This window comes from Homalodisca vitripennis, chromosome 1, assembly GCF_021130785.1.
Source record: "Homalodisca vitripennis isolate AUS2020 chromosome 1, UT_GWSS_2.1, whole genome shotgun sequence".
Lineage (NCBI taxonomy): Eukaryota > Metazoa > Arthropoda > Insecta > Hemiptera > Cicadellidae > Homalodisca > Homalodisca vitripennis.
In genome coordinates, this window is record NC_060207.1 from 120,366,254 (window position 1) to 120,382,285 (window position 16,032).

Genomic DNA, 16,032 nt, shown 5'->3' on the forward strand with positions numbered 1-16,032 from the left:
TGCTTACTACTTATAATTATGCTTCATAATTATAATTTGGAAATTTCCCAGTTTTGTAAGAAATATTTGCATTATATAAATAAGGTTCATTGATTTGTTATTATTGTGCTATACGCTGTTACCAGATGTAAACTAATGTAGCCTGTTGTGGTGTGTTACAAGGTGTAAAGTGAAGCAGTCAAAGCGCTGAGAGGTGAATGATCGGCTCGGGGCAACGAACCATTTTCTCTGAACAAGCGATATAATAGGACGATTTGTGAAATGTGGTGGAATAAACACAATATTATCAATTCTATTTCCCCTTCCACCTTCAACTTCACACCAACATTCCTCGAGTCATCGTTTTGCCGAGTTATTAAATACTGTAATCAAATTAACTCAATTCTAATAGTACTGGCTCATTCTGCTGATATGTGTCACGGTACCCTCGGCTTAATAAGTATTTCTCCGCTGTATCGCATGGGATCTAATAGACTATTTAAACAATTAATTAGGCATACGAAAAAGAACATTCTAGGAAGCCATTACATAGACAGTGACATGCAGTAGTTTCAACCTTCCTGACGATGAGAGGGTTACAGTTTGCTCGAGGGGATTTTCAGTAAAAAAACGCCTAACCTCCTAAATATAATCTGGTTCGCTGCTCGTAACCTCCAACAGAAATATTTTCGGTAGGCCTTACTTACCAAGACGGCAAGGTGTCACCAAAGCCGTATGAGTTACTGGCGTATTTACTGACCGTGTTTTACCTTAGACGTAACTAGTATCTACGTATACCTGCTCCTGAGGACAAGTTTAAACGTATAGTGGTCTACGCCTTTTCATGTGTCAGCTTCTCGTATTCTACTGAACTTTTGATGTTCGTACCGCAACCTTCGTTGGCTTTCACATGCTTCTAGTAACGAATTCATGCTCGTATTTAGATAAGTATTTATTCCTTGCTTACGCTTAATGATTCATACATTTTATATTCCTTGTAACTTTTGTTTACTGTGTAATCGTTTGGGTTCTGTTATTTATTTATTATATTGTGTTTCTTCACATCTCCTACATTAGCTGGGTCAGTATATAAGCATAATAAGGTAAGCATTTAGTATTCTAGCAAGTTCAATTTATATGGTTTCTAATTTAAGATAATAATTCTTATTTTATCAAATTTGATTATGTCACCGCTATGCTGTTTACATCTAGAATATATAACAGGCATCACTAACAGTGAACCATTCCATAGAGTAAACAAAGTTCTAACTCTGAAACACTTAATATTCATGAAAATTTCCTCTTCCTGCTTTTTTAAATGATTCACTATCCGTGATTTTTTTATCAATGTTCTTTGTCTGATCCAAAACCTACAAACCCACAGGGATCTTCGATACCCTTGACTGTCCCTTTAAAACATTTTTACACATAGCAATCTTGAACTCATTGTTGATTTATTCAACATACCATAAGCCTTCACTTACTAACTGGTAATATATTGGTTTGTGTGTGTGTGTGTGTGTGTGTATATATATATATATATATATATATATATATATATATATATATACATCAAATTGTACAAATGGCAATAGCCTTATTTAATTTCAATAAACGTTGAATCGCAAAAAGTACTTGCTCCGCCGGGAGTCGAACCCGGATCTCTCACTTGCCGGGTGAATGTGCTACCATTACACCACACAGCGCTTACTTTTTCCGATTCAATTATTTTGTATTTGGCCGTATCTGTCACATACGCGTTTAAATAAACGTTTATAAATATATAAATAAATTATATATATATATAATATAATACTCAAATTTTTTAAACCGTTTTTTTTTATTTCCACTGAAATATTTACTTTGATAAATGTGAGTTATTGGAACATAAGTAAAAACAGTGTTAAACTAAATATTTTTACTACATTATTTCAAGGGTATTAACAAATTATGTTGCACAATAAATTATAATTTTTTTTACGTTCCATATTTAAAACGGTTAGTTGGGATTGAAAGTTGTTTAATATTTTGGGAACTCTGTACATTATTTATCGTCATAAGTATTTTATTTTAAAGTTTGTGATCACTACATTGGAATGAGTATTATTTTGTACTGTACATGTAGTAAATTAATAAAATCAAATAGAACATGTATAATACAAATATTGCTTTGAATATAGTATTGCATCATTTGTAAAACAACATTATAAATAGAAGTAACCCTGAACAGGTTAAATAAAAAATGTATATACCTAACACAACATTACAAACAAAATACTGCCATAACAACAGACACCAAATTTGCGTATAACATAATTTTCTATTAAAACACATCCTTATACACTTTTTATACTTGTATTTACAGTTTTTTGGTACAATACACATCTTTATTTCACTTTATCTTCTTTACTTCAATTAAACTAGTTACATAATTTTTTCATATGTTATAAAATAGGATAAGTCTTTTTATTGTATGAATAGAAACTCTTTTTATAAAACATTTATATAATGAATATCTATTTTACCCTACAACTTTGGCAATAATTAATTTCGAACATATATGATCGCAAGAAAGGCATAATTTACACACACAAAATATTTACAAAATTTTAATTATTGAATATATCGCTAAAGTGTATAAGCACTGCACTAGTAAAAAGTAACCGACGGACGATCTAATATATGAACTACATACAAACATTGATCGTTCTGGTACAATATTCTTCGGGTGTATTGTACAACTGTTTGACTGATGTTGTATATGATCTTAGTTTGTGTTGGATGTAATTGACTAGTTTGTTAACACTAAATATAATCACTATAAATATGTTTGCGGCACACGTATCTTCCTTTGTATAGGTAAATTATTACTCATAGGCATAATTTCAATCAACATGATGTTTTGATTCTAATAATAGCAAACTTTCTATATTATTCAGTGCGGTAATTATACAATTACTTATTTATACTATGTATTTATACAATTCACGTTAAATTTAAACTGCAATTATGTAAGGTCAGTATGAAAATAAGCCTTGAAAAAATAATTCTATTTATGTTTAATTAGACTATCTTATGTTTTAATCTGTAAAAGCTGGAGCGTCAATTTAATTTAACTGGCCACTGAGTAACGCCTGACACTCCTGAGGGCATAACAACTAATTGCGCTAATAGTTATATAATTAAATTGGAAAATTAAATACATTTGTTGTTTACTGGCATAAATTAACAAACGTGTTATAAATAATAACTTTAAATAACACTTTAACTAATACTTTATACTATTTAAATGCTAAATCATATGAATAATTCATATTACAATGAATTTGAAAATTTTAAACTTGAACATACGTTTGAAAGGCAAATATAATGTCGTCCACTGAATGATACTGATTGATTTATTGTCGATACATAAGTACAAATGTCCTTTTTAAATACACCATGAGCCCTTGAGAAGTTTGAAACATTCTGGTGAATAGGACAAGTCTGGTTTCACGTGGAAATGTATGTTTGCTTTCTTAAAATGCATGTTTGCAACTGAGCTCTTAAATTTAGAATTTAGAATTTTTAGAAGACTATTGATTATAACGATTTTAAGTATATTGTTACTGTGCAATCAATGTATTATTTACGCGCTACTCGAAGTGTCGTGTAACAGACTTAACAGAGATCCAATGCAAAATTTCTTTTACAAAAAGATATTTTTTGGATTCACTTCGAATCTTATCAGTTCAAACCATTTATTGCTTTAAAATGGTTCTTCATGGCCCGGGTTAGTTAAATTAATTTAGTCTATCCGTCTATGCATCATTTAGTAATGTTGTCACTGTCCTCCCAACAACTTTTAAATCTACACCGTTCAGCTTACTTCGTTTACGAGATATCGTGTAGACAGACAGTACGTATCGGTTAAGATTAATGGTTATATCATCTTTATGCTACTGGCGATATATCCTCAAGCAGATGAGAGGTAACTCTGTGTCGATCCCATCCTCACATACCTTCCCATATTGCCACAAAGTAGGGAATCGTTGTTACTTACACCACTAAGAGAGAACTTTCTTGCTAATAATTAAAATGCGCGCTTTATTCATAACAATTGGCATATATTTCTCCTGCTGGTGTCTTTTGATAGTCTGCTCTAATGGTGATATATTTTCAAGCATCTGAGAGAAACAATTCTGTGTCGATTCCATCCTTGCATGACTTCCCATCTGGCCACAGGATAGGAACTCGTTGTTACGTGCATCGCTGCAAGAGAACCCTCTGCTCTGTGTTACAGATCAGTAGTAGTAAAAAACTAAATTATCAACTTGATAAACTATTTGGAAATAAAATCAGGCTGTGAACCTTGTGAAAAACTTCCTGTTACGTTACGCAAAAATACATATCCATCCATAATGAAATTGATAGTGGCTCAAAAATACTTAACTTTCAACTTCAAACTCTTGCTCGAATGATTATATTACCCTCGCCAATACCATCTGAGATTAAAAATAAGCCTAGCTAAATGAATTTACGTAGCTACCGTCGTAAAAATGCAAAACCAACAGTTTTTGTATGTCTAACTACATGGCAAAATGTGTATAAGATTTCTTCGATTAAAGGAATATAATATCTATCTCAATAATATAATTCAAATTTTAATGACTTTTTGCCAAACTATGCTGTCTGTAGATTGTTTAGTGTTATTGGTAGTGCAGACTGATGAACTCGTTTCCCCACACACAGGCTGATGCCCATGTGGGGATAATTTCCTACAAAAATATTTTTTATGTATTTTATTTACTCTGTATATACATTTTGGAAATAAATAGATCAATCAATGAATCAACGTGTTTAAAGATCCGGACGCCATTTGACTCAATACAGGATATATTTTGCCACCCAATATATTTTTTTACCACTGAAGTGGTTACAATGTTTCAACAGATGATTTTGCGGCAGTCTCCTCATATCCAATCACAATAGATGGTTTCATCGGGATCTACGTAAGAAACAAGTGATTGTTTTCTACTTGGTTTTACACAAATCACATACTAAAGTGGCAGAAAACCAAATAAATTAAGAAGACAGTGTAATAACCATATTTGTGAGAGGATGAGAAACATCCTTCATAGACAAAGAGTAAAGGCGCACCTAACCGTGAGGTTATAGGTTCTACTTCCTCGCATGGAACATGAAGTAAAGTAAAACCAGTGCATTCAGACTTCATCATGTTTAAGTACCGAGAATTGAAGTATAATTTAGGAATTTTAAATCTATTTATGTAATGTAATTGTATGACCATCCCCATGTCACTCTGACATCAAGTTAACACAGTCGATACGTCACTGTCATGACCACTCGCGGAGAGCCGAGTTTTGAAACCGTAATTCTGAGTGACGTGTGTATATCATCTCCGATCGTACAGATATGAACAATTTAAAATTTGTATATTAATTATTTTAATACGTCTCTGTAATCCTCTCTGCACTATTCGTCATTATCAGTTAGCAGGTCGATGCTTACGGGTTTAAATAATACTGCTATTTCCTCGAATAGAATGTCTCAATTATTGTTGTATTTAGAGTGTAGGTAGAAAGAATTAATAGGCATATATCAAAAACTACTTAATTAAAATTCGTGGTTGGCTGAGGAATATCTTCTTAATAACAAGTTATCAGCTACAACCATTTAATATTTAACTATCAGCAACGTATTCAATTTAACGAATTGTATTACCCATATAATATTGTTGTATCCCATAATTTTGATTGGGTCTGGTATTGATATAATTAGATCCTGACACCAATTTAACCTATATATCTAAAGGTCAAATGTCAAGTTGATTAAGACATATTTTAAAAGTATTTTATGTGGTTGTTTGTCAGTTACTTCTTATTTATCTAAATGAACATTATACTAGTGAAACTATCATAAGGCTGGGTACAAACAAATCTCGCTGTTTTTTGTTAGTACCAAAAACTATAGTTCTCAAAAATTAAAAATATTGCTCAATATCATTAACTACATGGTTCTTTAGAGGGGTTTTATATATAAATATATATATATATATATATATATATATATATATATATATATATACTATACTGTATATATATAAAGAACCATGTAGTTAATGATATATATATATATATATATATATATATATATATATATATATAGAGAGAGAGAGAGAGAGAGAGAGAGAGAGCCATGTTTATTCTGGATTTCCATTCCGATGTCCAGTCTTATGGGATCTCTTTTAAAATAAAATATAAAACTCTAAATGTTTAAATCATTTTAGAAACCATGTTTCTCTAACTGAGGTATGTATACTAACTACAATTTTGAAATAATGGATAGAAATATTAAATGTATGTAGTTTGTATCTTTGGTAAACTTTATTACTTAAGTGGGTGTTTGTACTTGGGTATTTTACTTTTTGAACGATGTTATGATGACCGGACAACCCTTACAGCATATTACCAAAACAAGTAATGCATTAACATTAAAACTGCTGAAGACAGATTGGTGAGTAAACTGTTCTTTAGGAGTTGCGAGCCTAGTGTATAGCAGTGTTGAGTTTTTCATAAGGGATTATTACAATGTTTTAACCAACAATTTTTATACGGTTCCAAAAATTTAAAAGTAATATTTTATTCTCATTACCAAATTTGAGTTGTATGAAGGTCTTAATAACGATTGTTTTGATTACATGTACAAGGACAGTGTTTGACCTGTCGTCAATCAAGGAAATTTATTCACCTATTGCTGTGTCAGATTAACCTTATTGGATATAATACTGGTATGCTTTATATCAGAACTCATTAGGTCTGATATTAATGTATCAGATTCACCTGATCAGATATAATACTAACATTAAACTAATGAAGTTGGTATTGGTATGTCAGATTGATATGGTCAGAGTCTGCTATTGTTGTCATGACTCTGCTCAACTGGCTTTACGGAATGATTGGTTATGTAATCGTAGCTAATGTATATATTGTGACACTAAAGTAGTAATAATGAGTAAAGTATGTATCTGATTGGGTAGTATGGTTTTACTTGTAGGTTTAGGTGAATGTTGTGTTACGGGGTAGAATGAAACATAATACAGCGTATTAAGGATTACGAAATATACGGGCTATTAAATCTGCTGGGCTACCTTGGTTACAACGGTGAAATCAGGGACGTTTTAACAATATTTACGAAAACTTCATGGCAATAGCTCTTATATATTTCTATAAACAGTCAAAGATTAGTATGTGGTGATGTATCACGCTCGTCGCCATAACGCTAATATGTTTACTTTTAAGAAGTTGTTAATTCGCTACACACAATGCATAACAGAGACAGTTCCATGAACTGATTTAAATTGTATAAGCCTTATAGTAAATATAAAAATAACTTTATTAGGTGTAGCACAATTTTCTCCCAAACTCGTTGAGCTGTCAGATAAATATTATCATATTGACAGTTTGCTTGACAGAGGATATATCTGTCAATAACACAAACTATCAATATATTAATTTATCGGAGGATTTCCTATTGTGTTGGGTACAGTTAAGAGTGAATGACACACAAGTATATAAATAACTGAGACTGCCAGTATTGATGTAGTTGCATATTATCGTGTATTGTTTCTGCCTTAATTACTCGTAGCACTTTATACTTTTATTTATTAATTACATTGAAAAATCCATTTACAGTCTGAATAAACATAAATTTTCATCATAGATAATTTTAGAAATACATATATTAAGTGGTGTGAATAAAAACTAGATGTAGCTAAATCGTCCTTTTTTGAGATGTATCTCAGTTTTCTGTGAATAAAAAAACTAGATTCTAGTACGGTTAGATACATCCCAACTTTCCCGGACGACCTAGATTTAACTGTTGAATAAAGAGTTAAGTCTAACTTTTTTATTGAGATGTATCTAGGAATTTCTAAGACTTAGGAGGGGCTTGCTAGCTTTTTCGTAGTGTGTCAGTTGTCATCATGGCGATGTTCGTACCTGTTCGTCGCGAGAAAAATTATCGAGTTCTTAAAGATGTGTCACAATGTAAGAACTTACTGCGTTTTGAAAGTGAAAATGTAGACTTTCTAGCAGCAGAGTTTTTGCCGGTTACAGAGGAGACACGTGTGGGCGCTCTTTCTTCCCGGAAACGAATGGAAATTCTACTGCGGTCTATGGGCGATCCTGGTTTCCAGAGTGGAGTGGCAGAGGATTTTGGAGTTGAACGAAGTACGGTATGTAAACCGTTAACTATGTAATGGATCGAATACTTTTGAAAGCAAATGACTGGATTAAGTTTCCATCAACAATTCAAGAGATTAATAATGCAAAGGTTCAATGGCAAAGACGTTTCCGTTTGCCTACCGTTATTGGAGCTCTAGACTGCACTCAAGTAGAAATAAAAAAGCCCTCAGTTCATGGTGACGAATACATTAACCGTAAAGATTATCCCAGTATTAATGTGCAGGCTACTGTAGACGCTGATGAGAAATTTAGTAGTATAAGTGCAGAGTGGCCTGGTAGTGTGCACGATGCACGAATTTGGAGGTGTAGTCCAGTACGGAATACAGTTTCGCAATATGATGGGGAGGCTTGTTTTCTTGGTGATTCAGGATATGGCATATCACCATGGTTAATCACTCCATTTAAGCCACCAAGAAATGGTGATGAGCGCCGTTTCAATTTAATCCATGCTAGAGAAAGAGTAATAGTCGAAAGAGTATTTGGTCAACTGAAGCAGAGGTTTCCGATTGTTGGTAACTGTGTAAGAGTTTCTTTAGAGAGAGTGCCTAAAGTAATCGTAACATGTGCCGTCCTCCATAACATCAGTAAACACTTGAACGACAGATTTCCATATGACGTGGAAGAAGCAGAGGAGAACATCGCAAACGAGGACGACGAACCAATCGGCGAGCAGGTAGAAAACAACGCGACTGAAATTCGAGGGGACCAGAAGCGTCAAATAATGATGGACTTTGTTTTATAAAAATTACTCTGTTTTAGTGTGAAAATAAATTAGTTGAAATGAGTCAATTTAATGCTTTGAAATAATTGTGTGTTATATGCTTAAACCCCAAGCTCTAATTAACGCTATTTAGGTGACAATGGACGTAGTGTGCCTATCTCAAAATATAATTAAATAAAGTTAAATAACTTACTTTATTCCGGTTTCTCAAAATTAAATTTAAAAATGTTACACAGTTTGCCAAAAAATATTATGCTGTACGTTTGAACCCTAATAACTGACCAACGTTCAGTAAGTGCCGGTGTTGTAGGTGTGCCAGGGAAAACACTGTATAGGCCTACATTCCCACGCATTCACTCTCCTCCTCTTTGGGGCGAGTCGAACGTAAAACAATAAATAAATACTCATATACAATGAGTAATATTTTTATCTTATTTATATATATATATATATATTTTTTAATTAATTTATTTTATTTTACATCATAAATAAATAAGGTAGGAATAGGATAAAGGTAAGGAAAATATTTGTTATTTGTAGTCTGTTTGAGTTGACTTTTCAATCCCTTTGTTCTTTTCAGCTTCCTTTTTTTCTTTTTCTATTTGCAGGTTTTGCAGCTCCAACTACTTCAACAAAACTAATCTCTGAAGTTGTGGTAGAGATAATTCTTTCGTTTCATCAGTTTCGTACTTATTAATACTTTTTACTCCTGCACGTACGTATGTTAAGGAAGTGGATTTCGATGTCGATGAAGCGGATGAATTGCGGCCAGTACTTGTACCTTCGTCATCATTGGGAACTACAAGTGATTCATGATTCACAATTCCAACTGAAGTGGCCCCCTGTACTTTTTTGAAAACTGGATTTTCTTCCTGCGAAAGCAGTAATAATAAATCCTTTTCCCAGTCTTTTAGTTTTATTGGTCTGTTTCCAGTTTCTTTCAGGTCACTATTTTTCTTAATGTGGCTTTTCATGTTTATTAATAGCTTGTTAAGCTGTGCAATAGTGAACTGCTTCCCAGTTCCTCTTGAGTATTCTTAAGCAATGATATCCCAAGCTCTCTTCTTTTCTTCAACAACTTTTGGTACTCGGCTCTTCTCGAAAACAACAACATGTTCCGAAAGGAGATTCACAAAAAACTGTTTGTTTGCTGATGGTTTATTGTCCAAATCTTCACTTTCACTAGAGGTCTTCACTTTCATGTCTAGTGATTTTATTTGTGACCACACTAAACAAACAAACGCAGGCTGCAACTGATGGGTGACCTGAGACTGAACTGAACGCAGTGTGGACTGTGTAGCAGAGAGGTTGTGTGAGGTGGGGTAGGAGGGAGGGGTACAGACAGGCGGCAACATGCTTGTGGCTGAATGTCTGATATCTACGTCACATCCGCAGCAAAAACCAAGATGTATCTAGCCCATTAGATGTATCTAGCCTAGTAGAATCTACTGTTGTCCGGAAACTTTCCAGGACAAAGTAAGATACATCTATCCAGACTTAGCTTGATCTTATTCACGCTAAAATTAGTTAAGGCTAAATCTAGACCCTAAGATTCTACATAGTAGAATCTACTTTTTATTCACTTCATTCATTATATGGATATTTCTCATAAGCCAACATGACTAGTGGAATTCACAAGTCTCAAATTTCAGTAGTTTGTCAAATAATACTTCGTTTTTATAACTCTAAATATGTTAGAAAAACAACTTTTTTATTAATATAATATTATTACATAAATATAAAGTCTTTATGAAACTTCTCCAACTGATTTCAAAACTACCCTATAAGGTATAGGGTATCTTGAGTTATTCTAAAACCATAATATGATAGATATGTATAATTTACGTCAATATGTACCGTATTGTAAAGATATACATTATCACACTTCAACACATTATGGTTTTGCACAGTTTTATATAACTTCTAATAATTATAAATTAAAGTAACTGGTATTAAATTGCAATAGAAAGTCAGACATTAACTTATTTCAAGCACAAATAAAGTAAGTTTTATGCAGGAATTTAAATTCTGTATTTTCATAAACTATTCTTGATTAATAAATGCCTGAGATTTCGAACAGATAATGCCTTATTGTTTAACACCTGTTTTACATTCTAGCCCATAATGTAAACTACGTAATTGCAACGTAAATATTAAATAAATAGTTTGAAAATACATACATTTTTTTATTTTATTCTAAAATAATTCTCTTTCATGGAGAGTTCAACCTGCACACTGCATAATGGTAAATACCTAAAACCAATACATCAATACATGTAATAAATTTCCGTAAATAATTTGTATATGTATTCCAGTTATCTCAATCACTAAGTGCAAAAACGCCACAAGAGAAGATCATGTTTCAAGTCTTCACACATTCAATAAACCAAATACTTAGCCTATATTAACACATTAGTGCAATTTACAATACACAAATCTCAAAAGTTATCTATTATATATATACGCGCTGTACAAAGAAGAGAGCTTGTGTAATCCCTAAACTTATAAAGATGCACTTTAGTAAGTTTGCCGAGTAACTACATGGAGACCAAGGTCTACTTATACAACCTATATAATGTAAATATTGATAGTGTATACGTCATCTAACGATTATTTGCTAAACATAAACGTGTGACGGTACTGTGACTAGAGCTAATGTCTCGAGCCACACGACCAGTTGTTGGGTAACAGTAAACATAACCTTTTTACAATGTAAACTATCCACTATTCTGTTTCTCAGAGCAGAATAAAGAAGAAAGCAATAACTGGTAAAGGTTTTGATGATCACCATATTATTAAGTAACGACTTGCTCACACAGAATACATAACACACGAAACTGCTCGATGTAACCAATATAAGATAGAGGAGGATTTATTCGAGGATATATTAGGTATTAAACCAAACTATCTCAAAGGGCATTATTTATGTGAACCAAGTATTTAAGAAGGATTAAACTTATCTTGAATATAATAACGTCACATTCGACCCTGTAAGAAATACATAATTTTATACATTTTTATAAAAATAGATAAATATACCTATTTTCTATATTATTCGCAAATTTCTTTGTTTGAATTTGTTGCGAGTACTTTTGTTTTGTTGAGTATGTCGGTTTTTAATGTGTTCTGTTGGATCCTTTTTTCGTACCCTGAGGTGTTGAGTGCCTACCTAATGTATATCGAACTGTGTATGTATGAATCGCTGATACCTCATTGTATCAGTTTACAGTTTCAACAGTCTTCCAGATCGATGAAAACTGATGGTGTTTTTAATAAAACCAATCCCTGTGATGGATTTGCCTTGAAGTCATAGCTGTACCACAGAATGGCTGAAGTCCAGTCGTGTTTGTTGTTGAAATGTTGAACAAGGTTCTCCGTAACATTTACCAATTACTATGATTGATTCTCTGATATACTAAAATCTAACAAACAGTAACATTTTAATCTTGCTGAGAGAGTAAACAACTTCAGAGGAATCCTAGATATTTAAGCTGAACAACAAGAGTATGTAAAGCTTGACCATAGCTTCTCCCTGGGACCTGAGAAGTATCACGTCCCTGAATGGGCTGTCAAAGTAAACTTTTTGAGTTATGTGATCAAGTTATTCCCACTTTGAATTATGTATTTTTAATATCCTGTCTCTTTTATCAGTTGTTTCCTCGACAGAAATAAAATATGCAAGGTATCGCTATTCTTGTTTTTGGTTTGAATTTGACCATGGAACATCATGATCTCAAATCTTCATAATCTTCGTCAAATGCTTTTTTTAACTGTGTATTAGATAACCCATCCTTCTGTAACAGATTCTGTTATGTATTTTTTTTTATTTTAATTGTTCTTGCATGAGGTGTAACACAATTTTACAAAACATGAAGTATTCTTTAACTTCTGGACAGATGTGCCTGAGCGTTTGGATATCAATTTGGTTTCCTGTTTATCGAATGCCCTATAAACACAGAAGATCTGGAAAATGGAGTCTAAAATGCTACACATCGGTTCTTTTTTTTTTCAACGATGAAAATTATGTTTGTTTGTATATTTTTTATGTATTCTTACTTATAATAGAATTATAATAGGTATTGTATTTTGATTAATACTGGTATCAATACATTAGCTACATAGCTTATTTGGTTTATTGTCAAATAATAAATTTTGTCATTCGTGTTTTTAAAATTCTGTATTTGTATTCAAATGATGGCCATATATTGTTATTAATATCTAGAAAATATGTATGATGCTGACATGGCTTGATTACTCATCAGCTTGATATTTTTGATATTTCAATATTTTAAATGTACTTTAAACCTGTTTTTCTGGCGTTCGTTTGCGTGTATAAGAAGGATTACTTTTATCATACCCATATTTCCTTTTCATCGATATTAAAAATTGATTGTTCAGATGTAATATCTGTTAATAAAATAAAAATAATGACATACTCCTTTATATTTTTTCATATGAATGTCATTAGTATAGTTAATGTCATTAATGTGTATAGTTTTATGTCCGTTCTTTTTTAGTCGTAGACTCATTTGGCCTATCATCATAGACATTACACAATGTTCAGTTCGATGTTGTCTTTCTGTTTTAACACATAACGGAGTCAAATGTCCGTAATCATGATTCCTTTCACGTCAACCTCAAAATTAACCAGAGCTTTAGATCACTATTCAATTCATTTAGATATCATACAATATCAGTATAATGTTTTTAACTGCCAAGAACTGAATGTTGTTGAATATTTCTTAAATGTCTAAGTTTAGAATTGTTTTGTTCTGTTTCTTTAAAATGTGCCTGACAATTAATTCAGGAAAGAAACTGATTTATTTGCATTTATTATTTGTATATATTAGTTTTTAAATATTATTATAAGGTTTCTTTTACACATTGAAGTTTGACAAGATTCAAACATTTATAGCAAGGATTATTCCCCTTACTCCAATTACTTAGTTGATAGATTCTTGATCCAAATTCTTTACAAATTGAGTTTTAAACTCATTTTCTTTTCTGTTAGTTTTGGAAGTTATGAAGAAAGACCATTAGCGTTGGTTTATTGTGTCCCAAAATGTGCAGGGACCGTTAAACTAGTATAATGTTTAACAAGCCCTTACTTGTAAAATACAGAAAATATAATAAAAAGGAAATGTTTTAAATTCAATAAGTCTCCCATAGATAATTGTGTATACAGTAATTTCACAAAAACTTCACGTTTATGTAAATTTTGAACTCGTGAATGAAATGTGTAAGTTTTGGGTTCCTTTCTCAAATAGTTGATACCACAGAGGGTACCCTTTTAATATAAAAATGTGTCCAATTCTCGACAAATTTAAATGTACATTCCAAAGAATCAGGAAATAAAATTGGCTTAAAAGAAAGTGTTTAAGATAGTGTAGACCATGATCCAAAAGTGAACATTTGTAATGTTTAATGGACACGGGCAAAGTGATAATGGGAGCTCTATTAGCAGATTGAAAGAACTCCATTCTACAGGTTGCAAATAAAATAATTTCCATATAAATATTGAACATGTTTAGAATAATTAGTAAAGTAAATTTTGTTTAAAATTACATTAAAACTTCAGTTTCTTATTTATATTTTCCAAGCTACTGTGATTCCCAACCTTATCTGTAATGTTTAAATACTTTTAACCTGTGCAGGTGTCTGTTTCTTTCAGATTTCATTCCTCAGATCTGTTACATATACATTTAGTTTAATTTTTATTGTAACATAATTCGAGTAAATTTGATTTTGATATTTACCCGAAAGAACGTGAAAGGATGAACGTAATGTCAAGCATAGAAGAGAGTTCTGCGATATTTGTATTGAATAAAACTGTACGGAATACGCAAAACCAATTAAATAATTTGTTCAATATTAATCGCTAATAAGGTTTATAACGTATATACATAAATGGATTGGAAATTTCATTTATCGGTGTCAATGCCAACGATATTTAATCTTTATTAAAAATGAAGATCGGTTACATAATATTTAATTTATTTTCTGAGAAATAACAATCGTAACAAGTTATCATGGATATAATCTTACACTCAATTCATCGTTCTCAATAATTTCAAGGTGCACATTCTAATTCATACTTTATTACTTAACTAGCTGTAGAATTTTTACAGTTATAGATATTGGGCAATTTTGGCTAGTTCATTTTTGGCCATAACAGCTAGATAGATTGCTTCAATGAATTAAATGTTAAGAATTTTTAAAATATAATAAGTTTAAAATTATTAAAACTTTAACAATATTGCAGTGGAATCATGTTAGAAAATTGGCTCCTCCAACAGTTTACTCAAATACAACAGTGGCTTTTTTATAAGACTATCACCAACTACAGTCTTAAATTGCAAATTTTCCACAGTTTATCACCTCCAATAACATTTATTTTTCATTGTTTCATCACTGCCACATGAAATGCTTTCTGAGTCCAAGAAGGCAATCTTGCTTCCCTTAGTTCTTCGTGTGTAGTGCTCATGAGTTAATACACTTAAGTTCATACTGATGACCGTTCTGCTTAATGTAAAGGATTCAGTTGTGTATAAATGTACTGGCTATAAACTGGCATTACGGCTAGTTTCATTTTTTTAATGGCTCCTAATTATCTTAAGTGACACCTACAAGAATTTTGAGAGTCAGGTGATTTTATACACCATAAACCTTATTTTTAATCAAAAACACAAAAGGATATATTATTAAATAATGATATATTAAAATGATATATTAAATAATGACTCGACAGAGCATGTTATTATAACATTTATCTGTGGAGGATTGAATTATAAGTAATTAACTATCAGATATGGAGTACTTGTGGCTTACTTTCGCAGTTTAGAATACACAAGGAAAATGTACTAGTTCCAACTTTTTCCAAGTTTAAACTAAACCCCTCGACGGCTCCCACTCCATAACGGTGGAGGGTGAGCATTAGTTGCTGCGCATTCTGCTCCCTTATCTGGATTTTAATGAACCAGGCTCCAATAACTTAGTATCTTTTAAAGGAACAATCATGTTCTAGGCCAGTAAATTCTTTGTAAGACACATATTATAATTTTTTGTATAAATTAGGAAATTATCGTA